The 23,791-nt window shown below is 39.1% G+C and overlaps 1 protein-coding gene and 2 pseudogenes across 3 annotated transcripts in view; all 3 read left to right on the forward strand.

Annotated features, from left to right (window-relative positions):
* Positions 1-321: 321 nt before the first annotated feature.
* The window catches only part of LOC143678791 (olfactory receptor 10J1), a 98,722-nt gene continuing 75,252 nt past the window's right edge, over positions 322-23,791 (forward strand). For 2 of the 3 annotated variants that reach the window (XM_077155725.1, XM_077155723.1), the window contains exons 1-3: positions 1,637-1,715; positions 4,610-4,784; positions 8,102-8,191. The gene's annotated coding sequence lies outside the window, so the exon portion shown is untranslated. Of the gene's footprint in view, positions 480-1,636; positions 1,716-4,609; positions 4,785-8,101; positions 8,192-23,791 lie in introns of those variants that run through there. The other variant, XM_077155724.1, reaches the window with a different exon arrangement.
* On the forward strand, positions 8,142-8,984 carry LOC143680166 (olfactory receptor 10J3-like; annotated as a pseudogene).
* On the forward strand, positions 21,964-23,280 carry LOC143678789 (protein GOLM2 pseudogene; annotated as a pseudogene).

Raw genomic sequence — 23,791 nt, forward strand, 5'->3', positions numbered from 1 at the left:
ATCTTTGATTAGTTGTTCCAATGTCTGTGTGTCCTCTGTTGTTTTAATTTGGTCATTAGGCAGGGCTAGATCTGTCTGCATTGTGATATGCTTAGTGATTTTCTGCTGTCTTCATGGCATATAAATATCTTGATTGATTTACTTTGGGAATTGATTTCTTTCAGTAGTCTAAGGCCTTGTGTTTGCAGAATGGTTGTACAGCAGGGAGCAGGGCACAGGGTGGAGTGCTTAGTACAGTGATTTGTTTCAGAGCAGGTATGGGTACAGGTTGGTGATGTTACACTGAAGCTTGTGAACGTGGGTACCCAGTGGCCAGTGAAGATATAACTGTGCAGATGCACCAGTCTGGGGGTGGGGGGTGTAACCCTGGTTTGCAGTGGTCTAAGGCACTGGGCCCTTTGGGTGCACGTGTAGAGCTGTGGTAGCAGGTCAGCATTATGTCTTCATGGATTGGGGGCAGATGTGATCCGGCTGCACAGGTTGGCACTTTCTCAGAGCTGGGAAGTGAGGCTGAGGGCTGTGTGCATGCATGCACAGTTCTAGGACAGCTGTAAAGTGTGGTTCCCAGAGCTGAATGACATGATTGGGTACACTTGCTCAGACGTGGGTCTGGGAGTGCTGTAAATGGATGCACTGAGCTCAGGGAGCATGGGGTGAGGCTGCGCGACACTATGGGTGGGGGACAGGGCTAGCCTATGTATGGAGGTTAGTGCCTGTAACTTTTATGTGCTAGTAACAGCCTGCAGGGAACAAGGAGGGGGAGGTAGTACTCAGGAAGGGTACAGGAGAAGTGGGCTGGGCTGCACCTGGTGTGGGGGTATGGAACAGATATATGCACTGGAGTCTGGTGGGGTGGGGGTGCCTGGAGCTCGGGGAATGGGAGCAGGTGATGGGGTTCAGGTGCATGGGGTGTGGGGTGAGTCGCCTGTCACGGGGCTGTACTGGCAACAGTAGTATGCCCAAGGAACACAGCCTGGCTTATTTCCCAGTCCCATGCTCCTGTCCATGCACTCCTGCGGGCTCTGTGGCTCCAGGCCTCTGTGCCAGGCTCCAGCTTTCTGCTTCTCAGCTCCTCGGCCTCTGCAACCAGGGATGCTGCGTGTGGTGCAGAAGGCTCCCCCAGGTCAGCCGCACTCCCAAATTGCCGCCTCTGTCACCCTCCTGTCCCTTCTCTGTGGACATGGGCCAAGTACTCCCAGAGCTATCTATGGGCTCCTCCTCTGTGGATCACTGTCCTTTCCTATTTAAGAGAAACACTCTTATAAGCCAATTCAATGTGTTGGGTGTATCTCTGTGTGTACAATGGGATGATTCTTTGACTGGTGAGATTTAATACAGAGCGATAAGGTGACACATGGCTTTTTCACTGTGAAACACCCAGTATATATGGGAATATTCTATGGGTCTGTCTCTAGCAGTCTATTTTCTTGGAACTCTCCATTTCCTCAGGTAGAATTAATCTGACGTTCATTCTGAGGGCTCTGTATGTTGTTGCCAACATGGTGGAAATCTGGAATGGGAACAAGGCTGGAGGGAAGATCACAAAGTATTGTGATATCATAACCAACAAAGTGGAATTTGAAGTCGCAATGGGCTGTATCTAAATACATAGGACTAAAATAAAAAAAAAGAAGAAGGAAGTTTCAATCAGGAAGCAGTAAAAACAGAAGCAGGAACTGTCACACAAATCCTTGGCTCACCTTCATAAAATTCAGGTCATTTCTCTTTTATGCTCCTAGCAAGGGTTCAGAGAAGGCTTGGGGAAATGCCCTAGTGTAAACAGCAAGGGCTTCCTGTAGAATTATCCCAATAAGACAGAGAATCTGATGTCTGCAATGACAGAAGCAACTGATCAATCTCAATCTGACTAAAAATGGTGTGAGAACTTCTAATACAGGCTCATTCTACTCACACAATACTAGTGTGTATATTTGATATATTTAGTTCAGTCAAATTTAAGCTTGGAGTTTTGGAGAATTCCACACACCAAGGCACTGCTCAGTCCCAGGGTCAGAGCTAGGTTCCTCTTTTTTCCTTACATCAGGGCCCTGGGTCTCAGCCTTTTAAAATTCCTGCCAATCCACACAGCCCTAGACCCATTCAGAACCACTCTTTATTCCCTAAATATGATGTGATCTTCCATAATAATCATAAGAACAACAGTAATAATCATGACTAACATTTTTTTGTGATCCTACTATGCTTCAGTCACTTTGCTCCTGTGTTTATTCCTGATCTAGAGTATCACAATATCTAGGTACTATTAGTATTCGTTATATAGGTGAGGATAGTATTTCACAAAAAAGTTCAAACCTTGTCCAAGGTGGAGTCAGACTCAATAGAAGAGCCTTCTGGCTCCAGAACCTCTGGACTTAACCACTGTGCTGAAGTGATTCTCTTGCTGCTTCGTCTGAAATGCTGGTCCCTTTACTTGGATGGCTCTATGACACAAGCTTCATGCACCTTTCCCTTGCTATCTTGGAGAGTAACTCCTCTAGTGTCCTTTGACTCTAAGGCTGAGTTAGGTGTCCACGTCTACACCTCCATAACATACTATTTGGAACACCATCATAGCACTGTTTACACTGTATTATCATGCCCATTTACCTCTCTCCCTTAATTCTGTTGGGAGTTCCTAAACATCAGGGGTTCAGTTTAGTTCATTGTGCATTCAATAAACATTCTTTGAGCAACCAGTATGTACTAGCCATTGATCAAAGACCTCAAAACATAGTAGGGAAAAATGTAATATTTGATGAATAAATGAATTAATTAACGGTCTTCTTTGGGTTTCTTCTCCTATTAAAGTAAGTTGTGAATTTTATTGCCAGTCTCCTTAGGGAAACACAGGGATTAATTGCATATCAATTTGAAGAAGTTATAAAATTGATTACATTCATGCAAATTTCCTATAATTATTGTCCTTTATCCTTAGCTTCCAATTCCTTTTCTAAAACAATCATCAGAAGTCTCCTTGCTTAAGTACTCCACATTTACTGTCTCAGCTGGTGGAATGTCTCCAATCTTATATACACTTAGAGGTAACTTATATACTATTTTCCAGGTGTCAGGCATTTCCTAAGCACTTCTTATATATTAACTAATTTAGTCCTCACAAAGATTTTGCATAGGAATTACTTTCATTAAGCCCATTTTACAGATAAAGAAACTGATACAGAATGGTTAAATAACTTGCCCGTGGTTACATAGCTAGGACCTGGAAGAACCAAGATTCAATCCCAGTACATGTATGCTTCTATGTTAGCTTTTATATGTAAACATATCTATGCATTTATATACTATGTATTTAATTGGTGGAAAATGGAATAGGAGTAAGGACGGGGTTTTACTGGCTACATTAATATTCAGTTTTCTTCAATAATACAACCTTACTTTCTCAACACAGCATTACTATTTAGAAAATTCTTGCCCAGAAAGATAAAAGTTGCAAACAACTTTATTATTCTTTTCAAGAACTTCCTAAAAGCCCATATAAATGATCACCAAAATGTCCAGCTTTTTAACTGATAGCATCAAATGGCTGTTTATACCCTAAGGCAGTTTGAAACCCTCAGTTCAAAAGTCTCACCTCGGTGAACCCACCAGTCCTAAACTATTATAGCCTAATTCTTACCCAGTTCCAACAAATCCCAAGATTGTAAGTCTTCCCATAAAATAGACTCAAAAACTTCATCAATAGCCCAACTTTGCTCTCCACCTATCAGATACTATTAAGACTGTCGAAGTTATAGATTCTCTTACTAAGGGGCAAAAACAAAAACAAAAACAAAATCTCAGCTTCGTCTTATCAACAGGTTATTTTGATCCTATTTTCAGAGAATCAGAATTCTTGGTATTTATAAAAGACTAATACCTAACTGTAAATCTATTTTACTTGGATTTTATATCATGTCTGCTTATTATCTATTCAACAAAAAAAAGTTAGTTAAAAATTAGCTTAATAAGGCCAAAATATTATAGAAACATCACGAAAAGCCAAGAGAAGAGGAGGAAAAATCTGAGCTCTAAATCCTTTGCCATTTCAGCATCTAGTGGCAAGGTATGCACCACCAACAGAGAACAGCATGTATAAGACAGGGTTAAAAAATGTTTTCAGCATGTTTTAAATTTCTTAGCTAGAGGCAGGATCATTTGTAGAAGAAAGGAAGAGAGGAAGAATACAATTTATAAGTGTGTGGATGTGATTAAATTCCCTGAGTTCTAAAACAGCTGGGTAGCAAGAGGCAAGGGAACTTTAATATTCATATTGAACTACTTCTTTCAAAGATAAGCCCCATTATTTGGAAGAGAAGAAAGACACTAGATGCACCCATTCAGGCCACCTGGACAAAAAGTAGTTAATCTACCAAACTGTAATGTTATTTCTTCCTCCATAGGCAGTATTCTGGAGCCTATATTGTCAGAAAGTGCTCTGCAGAAAGAGGCAGAGCCACAGACAAAGTTGTGGGTCCAGTTTATACTGCATTACCCCTTTAAGAAAAGACATTTGCTTTTATCTTCCCTCCTCTTTCCTCAGTTTCCTCTAGGGGTTCAGTGGCCAATCTCCCTACCAAATTTGACAAAAAAAAAACTTAATCTCCCCATCCAGGAAACTCCAAATAAGGTCAAGACAAAGAGCTACACAATTTAGAAACAGGATAGTCAAACAGTTAAAAGCTAAAGACAAAGAGAAAATTCTCTGAAGTAGTAAGAGAAAAATGATCATCGTGTACAAAGAAACTGCAATAAGATTCAGAGTTGACTTCTTTTCAGAAACAGTGGAGGTAAGAATTCAATGGGATGACACATTTAAAGTGCAGAAAGAAAACATGTTTATCAATTATTTTTTGTTTAACCAAACTACCTTTCAAAAGGGTATGTGAAATAAAGACATATACAGACAAGTAGAGACTGAGGGTATTGATTGCTGGTTTATCTGCCTTACAAAGTACTAAAGAAAGTTCTTCAGGCTGAAAGGAAGTGATACCAGATGACAACTCAAATCTGGAAAAAGAAATAAAGAGGTCCAATAAAGGTAATTACAAAAAAAGATAGTGTAAATATATGTTTTTATTTAGGGAAATTTTAATATCAAAAGTGCTTATATATATATATTTATTCCAAAGAAGTAGCGATAATACCCTATTAATTTATCAAAGAAGTAGCGTGGTGAGTCAAACATTTTATGTTAATTGTTTAATCTTTTTCCACCCTTGGGACCTGGAATATGAAGGAAAGGACATCTTTTAAGCTGATTTGGGTTTTTCTTGTTACTCTTCTTGTCCTTCCACCTACCCTTTCTACTTATTCTGCCATCACTGGAAGCTATAATGCTGCTTTCCTTCTTGTTTTTCTGTCTTCTTAGACCAATTTCAGAGAAGTTTTCATAAATCACATTACTGAGCATTCACTTCTTCCTCTGATCCTGTTATTTATCCTTTTCATAACAGAGGCAATTTTTTCAGCTTCACATGAGCTATTGCTTCAAGTAGCTTTTCACTAGCCAGAAAAAATAAAGGATCAAACCAAATCATATAAGCATTGTTCACATGGCCAGAGTCCCATGACTGTCTCATTTAGTTGACAGTCTCTCTTCAGTTATTATTGTCCATAAACCCCTATCCATTTGGAGCTTCATGTGTGTATGTGTAAAGGGCAATTTGATTCGGATTGATTGAAATTATCCACTAAAGAAAACTTACAGCTTATTCCAACTCATTTCTGGAAATGTGTATATTTATGTTATCAACATATTAAAACTATTTGAAATCAGGTTTTCTTCACAAATATCCTTTCTAGATAAACCCTCTTTCAAGCACCTAAATTAAATGAACTCTAAATATAGTAACTGCATGTTTTATTATAGTTTATGCTTCAGTGGTATAAACTGTAGGTTTTCAGCTTGAGTTTTATGCTCCAGATCATATTTTCATACCGTAGAAGTCTCATGGACTAGGACGAAAGGGCATCAGTTTAGAGGAGCATGTTTATTTACATACAAATTTATACATGCTAACAAGAAGTGAAAGCTGTGGTAAATGGTTTTTCTAAGTCTCATACTTGAGTCTCACTTTTATCCTTGTGCTCATTTCAGGACAGGTCACCAGTCACCTGAGATTTTGGCACCAGACGTTTTGCTGGTGCAAAATTTTTATATCTTGAGAATTTTCTAAACTATTTAAGAAGAGATGTTAATATTCTTTCAATTTAAATAAACTTGGAAAAGTGCTTTGTTTCCTACAACTTGTCTCAAGGCATTCTGGACATCTTTATTTTTTATTTTATTTTTGTTTTTTGGGTACATGGTCCAGAAATCAAACCTGGGTCTCCCGCATGGAAGACGAGCATTCTATCACTGAACCACCTATGCACCTTGGCCATCTTTTACTTTTATGATAGTAAACATCAGTGCTTATAGACATCTAATGATAGCAGGTTATTAAGAGCAACTGATCTCAATGGTCTGATATCATGTTTGAAGTAGGCTCTGGAGGTACAGCTTTATTGGATGTTAACCAGAGACATGAGGAGGTTAGGACACAAAAGTGCTCTTTAGGCTCTTGGGCTAATGCTATCCTGAAAATGGTAGAAATGACATAAAGATATAAAAGGCAAAGAGGGAATTGGCAATGGTAGTGATGGCCAGAAGACTAACAAGCAGTGACAGGACTGGTGATGGCACTAGCAGAAGCAAGCATGGTTTATATGTCACAGAAGTAATGGTCAATGAGTGCATTACAAAAGATCAGCTAGACAATAGCCACCCAGCTTGAAACAATGATGCAGGCAATCATGTGGCACAGACTGAGGACGCCAGCATGACACAGTCCCTGCGATTCTTGAGTTGAGTGACAGAGTGGGTTGAATATCAAGGTATTACCCCAGTGCTTCAGTAGGTTGATGTTTTCATTTCCTGGCTGCTAAAGTAAATATGCAATAGTTTGGCTTAAACAGAGAGAATATCTTGGATCATAGTTTTGAGGTTATGAGAAGTCCAAAATCAAAGCTATTCACCAGAGAAATGTCATCAAGGTGGTGCTTTTCTCCAGAAGACTGTGGTGCTCTGAGGCTGGCTGCCAGAGATCCTTGGCCCTTGGCTTTTCTGTCACATGACACTGCATATTGTGGCCTCTTCTGACTTCTTGTTTCCATTGATTAGCTTTTGCTGCTCTCTGTCACTTTCTGTCTCTCTGTGGCCTACCCTAAGGCCTTAAGTAGTAGGATTAAGATCCATCCTGATTCATTTGGATCACACCTTAACTGAAATAACCTCATCAAAAGGTCATATTTACAGTGGTTTACACCTACAGGGATGGACTAAGTAAGAACATGTTTTCCTGGGGTATACAGCTCCAAGCCACCAAAGTTGGAAGAAAGTGACCTGTATTCTATAGTTCTCAAGGAAAGTGGAATGATTCTTGCCTACCTGACTGGGAAAGCCAAACATAATGGCCATGCCTTAGGTCTTTGAAGGAGATAGGACACTCAGAAAGAAACTCATTGGGTGTGGAGATATAGTTCACTTCAGACAATAATCGCACTAATGACATTACTAGCAATTGTTGCGACCTGTTTTTGTGAGGGTTAGAAACAGAAAGATACCTTGAAAGATGATTCACTTATCTATGTGGAGACCTTACCCTTCATTGAGTAATTGTATATCAAAAACTTATTTAGAGAATTTTTTTCAATATCCTGTATTAACACTATGTGCTGCTCTTTTCTTTAGGGAGCATACTCTGTAGAGCAAAGAAGAGATTGATCAAAACTCTTGTTTTCAAAAAAAGAATTGACCTTAATTCATGGAAATTTGACCATATGACACCCTGAATGACTGACTTCCACAGTCTGGCCCTTACTAGCAATCTTCCCTATCCAAGAGAGTATATCTAAAGAAAGGAAGTCTGAGGACTCAGGATTATGGAGTAGAAAGGCTGGTTGTTTGGGGACCTTCCCAGGTCACCCTATGCTGACAACACAGTCTGAAAATATTGACTGGATATTGCTAGGAGATTGTAAAACCCCATATGCTGCATGGGGTGTTGTAAAATCTGTTGCATGGTTGGATCCTCACCCCCTCTCCTATGTTTTGTTTCTTCAGTTCCAGGCCTTCCTCACTGTCAAGGCCAAGCTCTCCTGCCATGACTGAGTTCCTCTTTGAAGGTTTCTCCAGCTTTGGGTGGCAGCACAGGTTTGTCCTCTTTGTTATTTTTCTAACTTTTTACCTGATGATTCTCCCTGGTGATGTCATCATCATTACCATCATTCATGTGGACAATCACCTCCCTACCCCCATGTACCTCTTCCTAAGCATATTGTCCTTCTCTGAGAACTGCTACACTGTGGCCATCACTTCTGCATAATGTTTGCCTCCTGAGTCCCCAACAGCCTATTCCCATGCAAAGCTGTGCCACCCCGTTCTAGTTTTGTCACTTCTTTGGTATCAACAACTACTTCCTACTCATGACTGTGTGGTATGACCTCTATTTGGTCATCTTTAACCTCCTACAATATTCGATCATTATCATTCAGCCTCTATGGTAAGAGAGCTTGTATCTACCTGGAATTGGGGTCACTGGGAATGGGATGGTCATTGTCCAGACAACATTTGTGTTTGGCCTGTTCTTCTATGATGACTTTGTCATCTCCCACAACCTCTGCTGAAGCTAGCCTTCACAGAAATCACTGTTAATGGTATCATCAACTTGGTTATCAGTGTCATTGTTCTTGTCTCACTCATGGGCTTGGTCTCCATGATGTATGTCCTTATCATCACCACTATCCATAAAATTGCCTCAGCTGAGTGTCAGAATAAGGCCTTTTTAACCTGCTCCTCCCACTTCAGAGTGGTCGTCAACCACTATGGCTGCGCTAACATCATCTACCTCAAGTACAAGTCGCAGAGTTTCCTGGAGCAGGACAGACTCATATCAGTGACCTACGCTGTCATCACTCCCCTGCTGATCCTGTTGTGTATAACCTGAGGAATAAGGAAGTCAAAGATGATCTATACAAAGTAACAAGGAGGAGACTGCTCACCTCTCAGTTAGATCGTGAGGGTATCTCTTTATACTCATCCTTCCAAAGGGTTAACAGTCAGGGACACAGTGATTTTCCACTCTGGGAGGCTAATGGGAAGCTGGTCATCTAATACTCAGAGTGACCTCCCCAGTCCATGTGAAAATTCAGAGCTATTTGAGGGCAATATTTTGTAAATTTATCTACCATATTCTTTTTCTAGAGTTCATCTTGAACTTGAGTTATGCACAGAAAGGGAGAAATCAGAGGCTACGCAGGTGATATAGAGATAAATGATGAATATTCCATCATCTGTTGTCTCAGTTTCCCAGGGCTCCCATAACAAAGTAGCACAAGCTGAATGGCTCAAAACATCAGAATTTTGTTGTATCACAGTTCTTGAGGCGAGAAGTTCAAAATCAAAGTACTGGCAGTGCCATACTTCCTTTTTAACTTGTTTTGTGGATGGGTGGGTGGGTGGGTAGATTTTCTTTACCTCTTCTGGTTTCTGGTAGTTTGCTAGAAATCCTTAGTCTTCCTTATCTCGCAGTTGCAGCACTTCAATCTTTGTCTCTATTATCTCAAGGTTTTTTCTCTTGTGTCTGTATTGTTTCCAAATTTCCTTTTCTTAAAAGGACACCGGTCATATTGGATTAAGGCCAACCCTATCCACTTTGGCCTCATATTAAATAATCACATCTTCAAATTCCTGTTTCTAAATAAGATCACACTCAGAAGACTGAAGCATGCCTGAATGTATCTTTTGGGGTAACACAATTCAACTGAAAACATCTATATGCTGTGCACACTCCTTTTCTGGCATAGAACATAGAAATATCATATGTCCTAAAAATGAAAACAGAGAGTTATAAATACTAACTTGTTGGAATCCAGAGTTAACAGTACATCACATTTCAATATCTGTTAGCTCATGAGTCCCATTTTGATTTTTTTCAAAATATTCTTGCTTATTTTAGCAAATTGTTATATCATTATAGTATATCATTTTAATTATCAAATCTTTTGCTAGAATTTTAAAAGTTATTTTCTTAATGGTTTCCCTGAGTATTACAATTAAAATCCTTAAAACTATATATTTTGGATTAATACCAACTTAATTTCTGTTATACAAAAACTTTGTTAACAATGTAGCTCCAATCCCACTTCACTGTGCCATTCATGTCATGCATATTACATTTTATTACATTATAATTCCATCAATGCAGTTTTATAATTATTGCTTTATACAGTTGTATTTTCAATCAGATAGAACAAAGAGTTTAAAACAAAATGCATTTACATTGTCTTTTATATTTACTTATGTAATTACTTTTAATAATGCTCTTCATTTTTTCATATATGTTCAAGTTATCATCTGGTATTCTTTACTTCAGTCTTTGAATGACTCCCTTTAGTATTTCTTGGAGAGACGGTCTGCTAGTGATTAATTATTTCAGTTTTTGATGATCTGGGAATATTATAATTTCTCCTACCTTTTTGGCAATCTTTTTATTTCAGCACTTTTAATATGTCATCCCACTTCCCTTTGGCCTTCATTGTTTCTGATGAGAAGTTAGCTGTTAATTTTATTGTGGGTCCCTTATATGTAATGAATCATTTTTCTCTTGCTTCTTTTAAGATTGTCTCTTTTAATTTACTGAATTTAGAATTTTAGCCTGGAAATAATTTTCCCTTAGAACTGCATAAGCCATTATTTTATTAAATTCTAGCTTCTAAAGTAAGGTTCAAAGCCATAGTGTGATTCTAGATCCATTATATATTACTCTTTTTTTTTCCCTCATGACACTCTCAAGGTCATTTCTTTTACTTACTTTTTAGAAACTTTATGAAGAAGGATTTTGCATGTGGTTGTTTTAGTTTCCCAGCTGTTAAAACAAATGCCACACAATGGGTTGGCTTAAACAATGAGAATTTATAGGCTTTTGAGACTAGGAGAAGTTAGTCAGATACTTTTTTCTTCCCAAAGACTGACATCCTGGTACTGGCTGCTGGTGATATTTGGGTTCCCTAGCTTTTCTGTGACATGATGATGTCCTTTCTTTTCTCTTCTGGGCTCCACTGACTTCTATTTTCTAGCTTCTCTCTGTGATTTTCTCTCCCTGTGGTCTTCTCTATAAATTCTCCAGTAATGGGGTTCAGACCCTGATTCAATTGAGTCCCACTTTAACTGAAGTTACCTCATCAAAAGGTCCTATTTACAATGGGTCCACACCCACAAGAATGTGGATTAAGATTAAAATTATGTTTTTCTGTGGTACATAACTCCAAGCCATCACAATCTGCCCTTTGGACCACAAAAAGACATGTTGTTCCCAAATGCAAAATGCATGCATTCCATCACAACATCCTGAAAGCTTTAAGTCACTTCAGTGACAATGCTAAGTACAAAGTCTCATCAAACCCATATTAGGGGCAAGGTGGTGGTTTAGAGAGGTATGGGATTTGGTTTGTCCTCTAAGGCAGCTAGTAAGTAGCCTGGAATTGCCTGGAACAACTGTTTGAGGAACTCCCATGACCAGGAACACATCATGCACCAGCCAGAACCGGTGGAAGGGCCAAGATCATAGCATAGAACTGTAAGTAAATTCTTCCACACTATGAGGCTGGTGATCCTCCCCAACTAGTGTGGCATGCTGACTCTGAGTATCTCCCTGGTAGTAAACAGAAGTTTCTCTACTAGGAGCAAGGGAAGGAGAGTTTACCCAAGCTCTAATTGCAGATTTGATTAACAAATTCAGACAGCTGAATACTGGCTCAGCATCTATTTGTAGATTTGATGAATCTACAAAGCAAACAAGAAATAAATCCTGTTTCAGCCCAGCTCCCAGCAGGGAAAAGGCATGTCTGAGGAAGGAAAAATTAAAAATAATCAGAGGCTACTGGAGTTTGCTCAGCTCAGAATACTAGAAAAGGGTTATGCCCCAAGAAAAGGAGCACATAGAGCCAGGTACCAACTCTGGCTCTTGATTGGTGAACTTGGGGGGTAGGGGACCAGCTCTGAGAAGGATTGTTTTTAGCAGACCATTAAAGAAAGCAGGAGACACTCTCAGTTTTAAGGCCTGCCCCAGGCAAGGGTGAAATTGAGGAATGTCTGAGAGATGAAACAACTAATCAGATAGAGAAGATAATTGGCTAAAAGGCATAGCTTCCCCAAGAAAGGGGGTGGTGTGGGGCCCAGCACAAGTGGCTGCTCTCATTCAGAGAATTTAGACCCAAGGGTCTGGGATATCAAGAGCAGTTTCAATCTACAAAAAGCCAAGCCCAGCCTATTCTCAAACACACAAGAATTTCAACCTATGTAAAGCAGAGCCCAGCCTGACTCAAACACACCCCAGCAGGAGGGAAAGGGGGACTGCTTGAGAGACCCATAATATTTCTTACCTGCAAAGAACAGTGGGCTGAAGAGTGGTTCCAGCTTCCCCCCAAAGAGAGTAAAGCTACAGCACAGGTGATGACTAATATTTAGGGAATTCAGACCCCAGGAGCTGGAAAACAAGCAGTTTAAGTCTGCTTTCAGCCTCAGCCTCTTTCTCAACCACACCTTTGGCAGGGACAGGGCCTGCTGAGAAAGGCACAGTACAATTTTACATAGGTGAGGAACAATGGGCTGACAAGTACCACCTGCTGGGCAGGACTGGTAAAGCACAGAATTAAGAGGCTTCACAGGAAAGACTGGCACCTGCTGGGGCTCATCTGTAGGTGTGATGGTTAGGGACATGTGTCAACTTGGCCAAGTTGTGGTAGCTGTTTATCTGACTGGGCAAGTACTGGCCTGTCTGTTTCAATGAGGACGTTTCATAGGATTAGATCATGATCACGTCAGCTGCATCCACAGCTGATTCAATTTGTAATCAGCCAAAGGGGAGTGTCTTCTACAATTAGTGATGCTGGGAACCTTGATATCAATTACATCCACTTCCTGAGTCCTGGACCTGTCTTGTTTGGGAAAATTTGACTGGAGTCAATACTATCTTAGGAGTCTATCTTCCCAGAGCCAGGCCTCAGGAAAAAGTTGCTACAGGTATGCAAATGAAATGTTAAAAATATAAGAAAGCAAAAAACAAAACAAAGAGCAGATCAACATACCCTAAAGAGGAAGAGGGAAGAGAGAGCTTTTCACTGGGAGTGAAATGATTGCACACACACAAAAGGGCATTTTCAAAAACTTCCATATAGGTAGGGTAAGAATCAGAAAAATAAGAGCTGAAAAATTCTGAACAGTTAAGCAGAAGCTATACTAGAGATCCAGAAAAAGTTGAACAGAACGTCAAAGAACAGTTAGAGAACAAAGCCCCAAATCAAGAAAATCCTATGCAAAAGAGAAAATGACTTCCTGAATAAATTAATCAAGAAAATTAGAAACCTAGACACCATCAAATCATACTAAGAAGCACGAAGATGTGGCCCAGTCAAAGGAAAAAAAAATCACACTTAATGAGATACAGGAATTGAAACAACTAATTAATTTTCAAATAAACCACATAACTCAGTTTGATGAGTTGAAGGAGAATGTGGCAAAAGAAATGAAAAACATAAAAAAGATTGGGTAATCATAAAGAAAAACTCAAAAGCATGCCAAAAAACAAATGGCAGAACTTAAGAGAATAAAAGGCACAATAGAAAAGATGAAAAACACAATGGAGACTTAGTGGATTTGATGAGGCAGAAGAAAGGATTAGTGAACTAAAGGATGGGATGTCTGAAATCCTACACAGCAAACAAAGATAAAGAAGAGAATGGAAAAATATGAGCAGGGGCTCAGGGAATTGAATGACAATACGAAGTGCATGAATATATATATATATTATGGATATCCCAGAAGAAAAGGAGCAAATAAAATAATGGAGGAAATAATCACTGAAAGTTTCCCAACTCTTATGAAAGATATAAAATTACATGGCCAAGACATGCAGATACTCCAAATAGAATAGATTCAAATAGACCTACTCCCCAATACTTACTAATGAGATTGTCAAATGTCAAAGATAATGAGAGAATTCTGAAAGCAGTGAGAGAAAATTGATCCATTACATACAAGAAAGCTCAATAAGACTAAATATGGATTTCCCAGCAGAAACCAAGGAGGTGAGAAAACAATGGTATATTTAGATACTAAAAGAGAAAAACTGAAAACCAAGAATTCCTTATCCAACAAAACTGTCCTTCAAAACTGAGTGAGAGTTTAAAACATTTTCAGGATAAGCAGACACTGAGAGAGTTCATGAGCAAGAGACTTTCTCTACAAGAAATACTAAAGGGAGCACTACAGGCAGATAGGAAAAAGTAGTAGAAAGGGGTTTGGAGAAGAGTGGAGGAATGAAGACTAAAAACTTTTCTTCTAAAATTGCTATTGCTGTTCAACATTACTGGATGTTCTAGCTAAAGCAATTAGGCAATAAAATTAAATTGAATTAAAAAGACTTCCAAATTGGAAAAGAAGAAGTAAAACTTTCACTGTTTGCAGATGACATGATACTGTATGTTGAGAATTCAAAAAATCTATGGCACAGCTACTAGAGCTAATAAACAAATAGAGCAAAGTGGCAGGATACAAAATCAATACGTAAAAATCAATAGTGTTTCTAATCAGTATTTATGAGCAATCTGAGAAGGATGTCAAGAAAATAAAAGTCCATTTACAATAAGCAACCAAAAGAATAAAATATTTAGGAATAATGTAATCAATGCCATAAAAAATACAAAAAAAATCATTAAGAGAAATCAAAGAACTAAATAAATGGAAGGACATCTCGTGTTCGTGGATTGGAAGACTAAATATCATTAAGATGCCAATTCTACCCAAACTGATTGAAGGTTCAATGCAATACCAATTAAAATCCTAATGACTTACTTTGCAGAAATAGAAAACACAAGAATCAAATTTATTTGGAAGGTCTGGGTTCCCTGAATAGCTAAAAACATCTTGAGAAAGAAAAATGGTTGATTTCACACTATCTGACTTGAAAGCATATTACAAAGCTACAGTATTCAAAACAGCATGGTACTAGCTGTTTTGATTTTTGATTTTTGATAAGGTGGCCAAGTCCACTCAACTGGGAGAGAGCAGTCTCTACAACAAATTGTGCTTGGAGAACTTGATATCCATATCCAAAAGAATGAAAGAGGCCCCCTATTACATCTTATACAAAAACTAACTGAAAATGGATCAAAGATCTAAACATTAGAGCTAGGACCATTAAACTTTTAGAAGAAAATGTAGGGAAATATCTTAAAGATCTTGTGGTAGGAGGTGGTTTTCTAGACCTTACATACAAAACACAAGCAAGAACAGAAGAAAAAAGATAAATAAGATATCCTCAAAACTGAAAACTTCTTGTTCATCAAAGAACTTTATCAGAAATGTAAAAAGGCAGCCTACTCAATGGAAGACAATATTTGGAAACTAAAAAGCAGATAAGAATCTAATATCCAGATTATATAAAGAGATCCTACAACTCAACAACAGAAAAGACAAACAACCTAACTTAAAAATGGGCAAAAGGCATGAATAGATACTCTTCCAAAGAGAAAATACAAATGGCTTAAAAACATTTGAAAAGATGCTCAACTTCACTGGCTATCAGGGAAATGAAAATCAAAACCACAATGAGGAATCATCTCAGACCTACTAGAATGGCCATTATAAATTTTTTTTAAAAAATTTAAAAAGCAGAAAGCTACAAGTTCTGTAGAGGATGTGAAGAAATAGGTACACTTATTCACTGTTAGTAGGAAGGTAGAATGGTGCAGCTGCTCTTGAATGCATTTTTGTGGTTCCTCAGGATGCTAAATATAGAATTGCCATATGATCCAGCAATCCCATTACCAGGTATATACTCAAAAAAACTGAAAGCAAGGAAACAGACAGACATTTTCACACTGATGTTTACAGTAGAATTATTTATGATTGCCAATAGATGGAAACAGTCCAAATTCCATCAACAAATGAATGGAGAAACAAACTGTTGTATATACATATTATTACTCAGTAATAAGACAGAATAAAGTCATGGTGTATCCAACAATGTGGATAAACCTTGAAGACATTATGTTGAGTGAAATAAACCTGAAATAAAAGGACAAATGCTGTATGTTCTCACTAATATGCACTAACTATAATGAGCAAACTCTGAGAGTTGAAGCTGAGAACATCGGTTTGTTCAAGAGATAGAAAGAAGGCAGAGATTGGGCATTTGATGCTGAAAGTACAAAATGTTTAACAAGATTGATTGTAAAGATTCAGAAATGGATAGGACAATACAGGGTGATGGTAGCACAAAATTGTAAGTATAATGAACAAAGCTGAGTGTGAGTATGATTGAAAGAGGGAGACAAGGGACATGCATTGCAGCAGAAGGAAAGATCAAACATAAAAACTGGGATGTCTAGCTTAGTAAAAACTAGAGTGGACAACGATGGTGAGTAAATGTACAAATATAAAAAGCTTTTACATGAGCAAGAACAAATGTATATCACCTTTGCAAGGTGTTAAAAATGGGATGGTATATGGAAAAATACAATCAATGTAAACTAGGGTCCATAGCTAATAGTAATGCTGTGATATTCTTTCATTAATTGTAACAAAGGCAATATACCAAAACAAAATCTCAATAAGAGTGCATTGTAAGGGCAAGATGTGGAATTTGTTTTTCTTTTTCTCTTTTTTTTCCCTATTCTTCCTTTGAAGAAGAAATGGAAATGTTTTCATATAGATTGTGGTACTAAATACATATCTATGTAATTATACAAGGAGCCATTTATTGCACACCTACATTGGATTATAAGGTGTGTGAATAAAACTATTAAAAAATAAACAGAGAAATACAGTGCTGGAGAAAATGTTGAGTTAGACATATAGCTATTCATGGTTGGTAGGGAAGTAGAGTAGTGCAGTCCCTCTGGAGGGTGGTGTGGTGGTTCCACAGCAGGCTAAGTACAGGATTGCCATATGATTCTGAAAGCCCATTAGTAGGTTTATACCTGGAAGAACTGGAAGCAGGGACATGAATAGACATTTGATCTATGTTGTGTATGGCAGTATTATTTAAGATTGCCAATGGTTGGAGGCAGCCTAATGGAATGTAAGGGTAAATTGTGATGTGTATATACGATGGAATATTGAGTGACTGCAGAAAGGAATGAAATCATGAGGCATGCAACTAGGGGAATGAACCTTGAGGACATTATGTTGAGTGAAATAAGCCACAAATGAAAGGACAAATATTGTACAGTATCACTAATATAAACTAACTATAATGAGCAAACTCAGAATTGAATTCGAGAGCATGGATTGTTGAGGATAGAAAGTGGGCAGAGGTTGGGCTATTGATGGTTAAGGAGTACAGAATATTCAATAAAGCTCATTGTAAATTTCCTAGATTGTAAGCTCTGACAGCAAGCATATTTATTCCTGAATTTTAATTGCTATTTCTAAATTCTGAAATATTGTGCTCTTTGTATATAACCTGGTAGTTACCTGGAATTTACGTATCTATATAACACCTGAGACTCACAGTTAGAGTTCTGCATCTCTGAAAGTTAGCATTACTCCATGCAGCAACTGTTAAAGAAGCTGAGAAAGAGATCAGACTTCAATTAGAGATATGAATGGGATGTATCTTGTTAGGGCTAAGGTAAAACAGAGTATAGGGTAAAGGATGATATTGTCTTATCTTAAAAATTAAACTCTGGCATAAGACCAAAGAAAGAGATGTTTATTTTGTCCAAAATTTAAATTTTCTATAGTACACTATCTAGTTTAACCATATGGTCAGTTTATTTAAACAACCAAATTACGTGGAACCTAGAATAGAGAATGAAGTCATATTATTCTATATAGATTAATGTAATACCTTCGTACATTCTACTGTATTTGGGGCAGAAAATAAAAAAAGGATTTGCAAAGTCCCCTTGAGGGACTGGGTGGAAAATGTGGGACTATTACATTTCCCTAGCTGGGAAATTCCTGATAGTGACTCAAGAATTAGGGACTCCCAATTTAATAAGCAAAGTCCTCAATCTTGAGGCTTGCACTTATGAAACTCATTCCTGCCAAGGTGATGTGAAGCTTACTTATAATTATGCCAAATTATAATCATTACCCCCAGAGAACCTCTTCTATTCTTCAGATATGGCCTCTGTCTCTAAGACAGTTGTGCAAATAAACTCAGTACTTCCCCCCTCACCCTCACCATGTGGGACATGACTGCCAGTAGTGCAAGTCTCCCTGGCAACATGGGATGATGACTCCCAGGATGAACCTAGCCCTAGCATCGTGGAACTGAGAATGTCTTCATGACTAAAAGGGGAAAATAAATGGAACAAAATAAAGTTTCAGTGGTTAAGAGATTTCATATAGGTCATTCTGGAGGTAACTCTTATGAGAACTTCAGCTAGATATTGCAAATTGCCACAGTATACCAAGCCCCAACCAACACTACTCCTGAAAAGCCTAAATATTACTCTGAGATCTATCTAAGATTTTTACATAGTAAGTTTATTTTTTTCAGAACTTTAAGGCCTCCAGATTGTTCCTTTGCCAGATAAGCCCTGAAACCCAGAAGTGCCAGTCTCTGCAAGAACTTCAACCAGTTCCATTCCTCTATCCCATGAGGTCAATATTCCTTCCCAGCATGAAGAAATTAAAATGGTCATTGCCGTCCCGGAGAAGATGGCGGCTTAGTAAGACGCGTGGGTCTTAGTTCCTCCTCCAGAAAAGCAACTAAAGAAAGAGAAACAATACGAAACAGCTCCCGGAGTCACGACAGAGACCAAAAAGACAGCGTACCCCATTCTGGAACGGCTGAATGGGCAGGGAGAATCCACTGCGGTGAGATACCCGAGGGGCGCAGGTTTTCCTGGCCGGGGCGGCTGGCGACTGGGGTCCCCTCCACGCACGTGGCTCCCTGGTCTGACTGGGAACGTTGGATAGCGGGGCCCTCCCGTCACGCTTGGCATCTCGGGCCAGCTGGGCAATTTGGACCGGCACTCCCCCAAGCCGCGGCGGCAAGCGACCCCCGCCTCCACGCGCGGTTTTCCGGGCCGACTGCCCCGCAGACAGATGAGTGCCACGAGCGCCACCTACTGGGCAGGAAAAGAAAAACAGAGCCCAGAGATTCCACAGAAAAACCTTTCAACCAGCTGGGTCCCACACCCAGGGAAATCTGATCAAATGCCCAGACACCAGCAGAAAATAATGGATGATGCTCGGAAAATTGAAGATATGGCCCAGTCAAAGGAACAAACCAATAGTTCAAATGAGATACAGGAGCTGAGACAACTAATGCTGAATATACGAACAGAAATGGAAAAACTCTTCAAAAACCAAATCAATAAATTGAGGGAGGACATGAAGAAGACATGGGCTGAACAAAAAGAAGAAATAGAAAATCTGAAAAAACAAATCACAGAACTTATGGGAGTGAAGGACAAAGAAGAAAAAATGGAAAAAACAATGGATACCTACAATGGTAGATCTAAAGAGACAGAAGCTACAATTAGTGAACTGGAGGATGGAACATCTGAATTCCAAAAAGAAACAGAAACTATAGGGAAAAGAATGGAAAAACTTGAGCAGGGAATCAGGGAACCGAATGACAATATGAAGCACACAAATATATGTGTTGTGGGTGTCCCAGAAGGAGAAGAGAAGGGAAAAGGAGGAGAAAAACTAATGGAAGAAATTATCACTGAAAATTTCCCAACTCTTATGAAAGACCTAAATTTACAGATCCAAGAAGTGCAGCGCACCCCAAAGAGATTAGACCCAAATAGGCGTTCTCCAAGACATTTACTAGTTAGAATGTCAGAGGTCAAAGAGAAAGAGAGGATCTTGAAAGCAGCAAGAGAAAAACAATCTGTCACATACAAGGGAAACCCAATAAGACTATGTGTAGATTTCTCAGCAGAAACCATGGAAGCTAGAAGACAGTGGGATGATATATTTAAATTACTAAAAGAGAAAAACTGCCAACCAAGACTCCTATATCCAGCAAAATTGCCCTTCAAAAATGAAGGAGAAATTAAAACATTTATAGACAAAAAGTCACTGAGAGAATTTGTGACCAAGAGACCAGCTCTGCAAGAAATACTAAAGGGAGCATTAGAGCCAGATACGAAAAGACAGAAGAGAGAGGTATGGAGTAAAGTGTAGAAAGAAGGAAAATCAGATATGATATATATAATACAAAAGCCAAAATGGTAGAGGAAAATATTATCCTAACAGTAATAACACTAAAAGTTAATGGACTGAATTTCCCAATCAAAAGACATAGAATGGCAGAATGGATTACCACCCAGCAATACCACTGCTAGGTATCTACTCAAAGGACTTAAGGGCAAAGACACAGACGGACATTTGCACACCAGTGTTTATAGCAGCATTATCTACAATTGCAAAGAGATGGAAACAGCCAAAATGTCCATCAACAGACGAGTGGCTAAACAAACTGTGGTGTATACCTACGATGGAATATTATGCAGCTTTAAGACAGACTAAACTTATGAAGCATGTAACAACATGGATGGACCTAGAGAACATTATGCTGAGTGAGTCTAGCCCAAAACTAAAGGACAAATACTGTATGATCCCACTGATGTGAACCGACATTCGAGAATCAGCTTGGAATATATCATTGGTAACAGAGACCAGCAGGAGTTAGAAACAGGGTAAGATAATGGGTAATTGGAGCTGAAGGCATACAGACTGTGCAATAGGACTAGATACAAAAACTCAAAAATGGACAGCACAATAATACCTAAGTGTAATGTAACTAGGTTGGAACACTGAATGAAGCTGCACCTGAAATATGGTTTTTTGTTTGTTTGTGTGTTTGTATCTTTTGTTTTTATTTTTTTTCTTTTTCCTTTTTATATATATATTTTTTATTAGTATTATTATTTTAATTCTCTTCTCTGTATTAACATTCTATATCTTTTTCTGCTGTTTTGCTAGTTCTTTTCCTAAATCGATGCAAATGTACTAAGAAATGATGATCATACATCTATGTGATGATACTAAGAATTACTGAGTGCATGTGTAGAATGGAATGATTTCTAAATGTTGTGTTAATTTCTTTTCTTTTCTTTGATTAATAAAAAAAATTTTAAAAAAAAATGTGAAAAAAAAATGGTCATTGCCAAGATATTCCTAAAGATGGGGAAAATATTCAAATGAGATGGAGAAGGTATAACAGAAATTGTGATTTAACAATGATTATGACTACCAACTCATTATATAGATATATATTTTTATTTCTAGTGTATTAGAATAACAGAAAGAACTACCTGAAATTGTTGAAATCCAGTAGGATTGATCCTTGATAATGATTATGTATCTATGTGGCTTTTAGATGTGACCATGTAATTGTAAAGATCTTGTGACTGACATTCCCTTTATTCAATATATATTCAATATATTCAATATATGGATAGAGCTACATTTATGCATATATATACTGCTACAACATAGTAGTATCACAAAAAATTTTTATCATTTGTAACAAATTTTCCACACCAACGCAAGGTGTGCTGATGGGGTGGGGTGCTAGCCAGGGTTCTCCTGAATAATAGAACTAACAGGAGAGATCTGTAAATATGAGATTTATAAAGGTGTCTTATACAACCATGGAAATGCAAGAGTCCAAAATCCCTACAACAGGCTGTGACACTCGAAACTCTGATTAAAGTTTTTGATAAACTCCACAGGAGAGGCTTGCTGGCTGAAGAAGCAGTGAAAATTCCATCTTCTTCTTTAAAAGTCCTCAACAGAGTTCTCCCTGTTCCACCTGGCGGTTGTGAGGTCGGCTTCAAAGCCTCCGAGACGCGCTTTAGCCGGATTTGAGGAGGCGGGGCGGGGAAGGCCCTACAGCTTGCGGCCCCGCCCCCTTCTCCAGCTTGTTCGCGGGCGAAATAGCCTGCCTCCTTCACTAACCGGTCCTGGGGCTGCGTCCCCTGGGCAGCTCAGCAGCCAAGGCCTGCAGGTGTCGGCGGCGAGGCCCCGGGGCACAGCTGGGTTCGATCCCATGGTGGGGTTCGGGGCCAACCGGCGGGCGGGTCGCCTGCCCTCCCTAGTGCTGGTGATGCTGCTGGTGGTGATTGCCGTCCTCGCCTTCAATTATTGGAGCATCTCCTCTCGCCATGTCCTGCTTCAGGAGGAGGTGGCCGAGCTGCAGGGCCAGGTCCAGCGCACCGAGGTAGCCCGTGGGCGCCTGGAGAAGCGCAATGCGGACCTCCGGAGTGCTCTTGGTGGATTCGCACAAGAAGCAGATGGACCAGAAGGAGGCCGACTACAGTCGTCTCAGCAGCAGACTGCAGGCCAGGGAGGGCCTGGGGAAGAGATGCGAAGATGACAAGGTTAAACTACAGAACAACATATCATATCAAATGGCAGACATACATCATTTAAAGGCCCAACTCAACTCTGCAAGGAAAATCATCTCCCTCCTACGTGGGACATGACATCCAGGGGTGAAAGTCTTCCTGGCAACGTGGAACATGACTCCCAGGGATGAGCCTGGCCCTGACACTGTGGGATCAACAACACCTTCCTGACCAAAAAAGGGGAAAGAAACATAACAAAATAAGGTTCAGTGGCTAGAAGAGTTCAAAATAGAGTCAAGAGGCTATTCTGGAGGGTACTCTTAAGCAACCTTCAGATAGATATTGCTGATTACCATGGTTTGTCAAACCCAAACCAGCACCATTCATATGAACCGTAAAGAATGCCTAGGGCTCTATCTGAGATTATACAAAAGTTGCATGCACTAAGATTACTTTCCAGAAACCTACAACCTCCAGATGGTTCCTAGACCATGTAAGTTCTGAAATCCAAAGGTGTCAGCCTCTCAAGAACATCAACTAGTTCCATCCTCCTGTCCCATATTGTCTACACCCCTTTCCAACATTAAAAAGTTAGAATGGACATAGTCCAAATATTTCTCAAGATTGGGAGAAGGATCACAGGAGAAGGAGTTAAAACAGAGAAGATTGGACTTAAATGAGTATGACTGCTGAATCATTAGACTGATACTTATTTTAGTCTCCAGTGTCTTGGAACAGCTAGAAGGAAAAATCTGAAATTGTGAAACTGTAACCCACACCAAACTTTGAAGTCTCTGTAACCCACACCAAACTTTGAAGTCTGAAATTGTGAAACTGTAACCCACACCAAACAACTTGCTGCAACATACTTTGAAATTTTTTGCTTTTTTGTATATATATTTTACAATAAAAACTTAAAAAAAAAAAGTCCTCAACAGATTAGATCAAATCAAATTTATTGGATTATCTCATTTGTAAGAGACACATCCTTATTTGATTATAGAAGTAATCAGCCACTGATGCAATCAACTGACTGATGATTTAATAAACCAGCCTTCCAGTTTATCAACCAGCCACAAAATTTCCTTGCAGCAACAGTTTAGCCAGTACTTGCCTGACTAGACAACTGGGCACCATCACCTGGCCAGAACCTAACCATCACAGGTGGTATATAAGAATTCTGTATTTTATGCATGATTGTTCTGTAAACCCACAACTTCTCTCATAAAAAAAAATGTTTTAATAAAATAAAATATTATGAATGTTGTCTGTCCTAGGCCAAAATTCCCCTCCTTCTGATGGACCTGTGAAAACTAGAAAACAAGTTATCTGATTTCAATATACAATGGTGGGAAAGGCATAGGATGACCATTCCCATTCGAGAAGGGAGAAGTTGGAAGGAATGCAAGGGTCATTGAGTCCCAAACAAGTC

This window comes from Tamandua tetradactyla, chromosome 4, assembly GCF_023851605.1.
Source record: "Tamandua tetradactyla isolate mTamTet1 chromosome 4, mTamTet1.pri, whole genome shotgun sequence".
NCBI lineage: Eukaryota > Metazoa > Chordata > Mammalia > Pilosa > Myrmecophagidae > Tamandua > Tamandua tetradactyla.